At 37.4% G+C, this 4,099-nt stretch overlaps 1 long non-coding RNA gene across 1 annotated transcript; it reads left to right on the forward strand.

Moving 5' to 3' along the window:
• The first annotated feature begins 222 nt into the window (after positions 1 to 222).
• Positions 223 to 2,119, forward strand: LOC120440936. The gene is made up of 3 exons (XR_005613643.1): positions 223 to 358; positions 1,673 to 1,877; positions 1,996 to 2,119. It is a non-coding gene; the product is annotated as an uncharacterized LOC120440936 (long non-coding RNA).
• Positions 2,120 to 4,099: the final 1,980 nt, after the last annotated feature.

The following is a 4,099-nucleotide window of genomic DNA, read 5'->3' on the forward strand; positions in this document are numbered from 1 at the left end:
CCAAAAAAAGGTACAGTGTTAGTTTTGTGACTGTGAAAAAAATCTACCCTAGCTCACAAAAGAAATTATTGTGACTTCTGTCTAAATGTTTCTTTCCCACACTGCACCACTGCAACCTGGTAAAGTCACCCAGCTACAATGTAGGCAACAGTAAATAGTTGCCATGGCCTTCCCCCCTTTGGTCCAGAATTTGTATTGTTTCACTTCAAGGTCCATCTGTGTGCCCAGATTTGTTGACATATTCTCACAGCACCCAAACCTGTTAATTTAAGCCCACAGGACTGCTGAACATCAAGGTGCCATGCCGATGCATCCATCATGTTCTCAGAAGATACAGTTGTTACAATTACACGTTAAGGTGAGTCAGGGGAGGCAATGAGTTTCTTGTTGCTGGTGACTTTATTACTAACAACTGTTATATTGCAGGCTGTGTTTTAAGTTTAGCTTAGATGTTAACACAGCGTTCTTTTACTGCTTATGTTTCTGCAAAGTTCAAACGTTACTTCTCAATAACTTGAGAATGAGTGACGTAGGATTTACAAATGAATACCATAGGTGTGTCTGCTGGGCTGAAGAGTAGCACTGGCAGAAGCCAGTTTTTTTTTAAAAAGTGTTGATTTAGCCTAGCCAAACCTACCTGGATCTGTGTGGAAAATAACTGATCTGAAACACACCAGTAAGTCCAACTCTGAATGGCTAAAATAATAAAAGTTAGGGTTTTGGAGTGACCTAGCCAAAGTCAAGGCTTAAATCCAATTGAGATGCTTTGGCAGGACCTTAAACAGGCCGCTCAACCTCTGAAACCCTCCGGTGTGGCTGAATTAAAACATTTCTGCTAAGAAGAATGGGCCAAAATTCTTCCACAAAGATGTGAAAGAGTCTTTGCTACTAAAATAAAAGAAATAAAATGCATGATCAGAAATGCGTGATTGCAGGTCTTGGTGCCATGTAAGCCTGCCAAAAGAACATCATATGCATTACATCTTGGCTATAGCAAGATTACAGGAAACAATATTGCCACAAACTCCCTGCTGCTATTTAATTTTCTTACGACTACAACTCAGCCTCATCGGGCAGGCTAGAGTAAAATCTAAATTGCATTGGTTTGAAAAACAGTCCGTGTACTCTGGATGATTAAGTCTGTATGTTTGGTGACACGGTTACAATGAATAAAACATGTTCATTCTTCCAATTCTTTTTCCACTGAAGGCACCTTCTCTCTTCTCTAATTCACACATCATCATTGTCACTTCTCATTGTGTTCCAACTTTGGGAAAAGATCTCAAACAGGACAGTCAAAACATCTGAAATCAGTTTTTTGTCTGACTTGGGGGGGAAAAAGAAAAACTCGGTGGCCTCGCTCTTCCTCTACTGATTAAGGCAGAAATTCAACACAATGACACTTTCTCAAGGAAAATATATTAAAGGCAACACTTTCTGAAGAAGGTTTTTTTTAGTGAAGTGCTCAAAAGTTTATTTTAACATTGTTTATCTTGGCCTACAAATACTTTGAGTTTGCTATCCAAGAACCTGTCAAGTAAATGTACTGACCAAAAAATTAACAGTGAACCATTTAGATTTTCAAAAACAAAATTGTAATATATGAAAGGTGACTTTACGGGCCATCACGTGTACCTCACACCTTTATAATTTGAATTTGTTTCTTTGCCAGTGAACCAAAGGAATTTTCCACGCATCGCCTCCGTTCAACTTTGAGATCCTTACCGTCCACTGCACAGGATGCATCGTGTCCTTGGACGTAGCATGCGTGTTTATCTCATTTCCCAATGTTTTTCCACGCAGTTTGAGGATACAGGGCAGGAAACATCGAAGGACACTATAGAACGCCCCACCCAACACAAACAAAGGAGTAACAGGTTGATGCAATACTATGTTTTAAATGAGATTAAAGGTTGGGGTTTTCCCCCTTTAAAAATAATGACATTCACTGACACATGTTGTATTTTGTTTCCGAATTCATCACTTTGCATTTAGTTACTGAAATTTTCTCCAGATGACCTTTCCCTCAATTTGGCTGAGACGATACAGAGGAACCCCAAAATAGCTGGCACCATTGTTACATTCTGTCTGCATTTCCAATTAAACGTGTGTTACAGCATGTTCTTTGTTGATTTATTACCAATTGTTTTTTTTTTTTTTCACAGCTTAAAATAACTCAATATTTATCTGAACTGCCATCGGCTTGCATAATAGCAATCATGGGAGCAATAAAGTTAGCATGTTCTCTGTAAAGTGCAGGTTGTCTAACACAGACACACGCAGCAAGTTTGTTATTATAAAAACAAATTTTATTGAGTTGTGCTTGTCTGCCAGGTACTAGTTCAGGAAGCACACACAGTATGAGTGTTTTTTTTTTTTATAACATCATAAAGCACAACACAAAAACAACACAAACACAAATGTTATTAAATGCAGTGCAATAAAACTATCACACAAATCTGTGGATGCTGAAACGTGCCTATATGTGGAAGCCACCAAATAAGGCCAAATGAGTGAACACAGTATCTCAATGGAAAAGTATATTTTAGAGAGTTGTTGTCCAGACTGTGCTCACAAACATATGGTTTACAGCATGACTGATGGGGACACATATCCTGTGCTCTCCGCCAAGGTCGTAGACAGGGGATTTCTTCAAATATGATGAAACAAATGAAAACAATAGATAGGTGCATTTACTTAACAGGAACACAGCTCTGTCCAAAATATGTAACATGCACGTAAAAGTATATATATTTGTTTCTTCTCTAATAGGCAAAAATATATATTGAATCAGGCAGTATTTTACCACAGCAGTTTCTTGTGAATAGCAATGTTATAAATTTGATCAGCTTTTAAAATATTATTATTTTTTAATTACTAAGTTAAAGTAAATGATTATGGTACAGCGGGCAACTCTTCAAATTGGTGTGGCTTGAAGAACAGTTCATAAGATAAAGTAAAAATTCATCATTGGATAAAGACATTACTGATTCAGCCTCAAGTCATAGATGCAAGTTAGAAGATCTACTACAGAACTGTACACAGACAGAAGCTCCTCTGCTGGAGGAATATTAGCAGTATTAATAAAAAATGTGTATTATTTCTGTTTTTTAAAATGCTAACACACTGTGAATTCATTTTTACACAGCAGGACACAACTGACTCAGTGTGTGAGCTGTATTTCTTAATAGGTGTATTTCTTAAAGGTGACTTTTCTTCTGTCAGTTACAGTGCATTTCCTATGTTTATGACACATTTTAAATTAAGGTTTATGTGTTGGCTGTGGATGGCTGAAGCTAGATGTGCCTGTAAAATGTCAGGTTCTGTCTTATTTTTTAAGTATTTGATGTGTTAGTTTATGATTAAACACTGTTTTCCTCTCATTGTTCTACACCATCTTTAACCCATTAGCACATACTGCGCTGGGCTAGTTCTAATCGGCATTATTTGCTTAAGTTAAAAAAAAAAAAAGAGTACAGGCGTTATTTCAGTACAGTGACCCTTTATTTATACACGTTAATCATTAGCTTTCTTTGCTGCTCACTGTGCTTTCAGGCCCTTTTTATTGCCATGTGCGCACTTGTATCCAACAGAAAACGCTGAATGACAGTTGAGTTTGTGCTCTGAGCAGTAAATTTTGTAAATGCCTCTTGTGTCTGCCTCTTCAAGATTTCCCCCAAACATATTTAAAAGAACAGCCATAAAGGGCTAAAAAAGAGATAAGATAATTAGCTAATAATGCACCTTAGTTAATACTGGGCCACAACTTTACTGATAAATAAGTTGTTTATAGCTCTGATCAAATAACCAGAGTGACCTTTGGAGGAATCATCTGGAAGTCACACAGACCTGCGACTAGTCCATTATTGATTTCCTTTCCTTCTCTCGTGCTGGTATTTGCTGATGTGTCTCGCTCTCTCTCAAACAAAAATCTAAACAGAGAGAAAAGCAGAGACTCACCGACATCCTGGAATTGTCTTGGCATCCGATCTCTTATACGGCAGCAAGGAAAAAATATATTATTGCTGTAACATGTAGGTAAGCCAACTCTGAACCTATTGTTTTGTGCGCATATGATCATTTGGTAAAACAAAACAAA

Source organism: Oreochromis aureus, linkage group 7 (genome assembly GCF_013358895.1).
Source record: "Oreochromis aureus strain Israel breed Guangdong linkage group 7, ZZ_aureus, whole genome shotgun sequence".
NCBI lineage: Eukaryota > Metazoa > Chordata > Actinopteri > Cichliformes > Cichlidae > Oreochromis > Oreochromis aureus.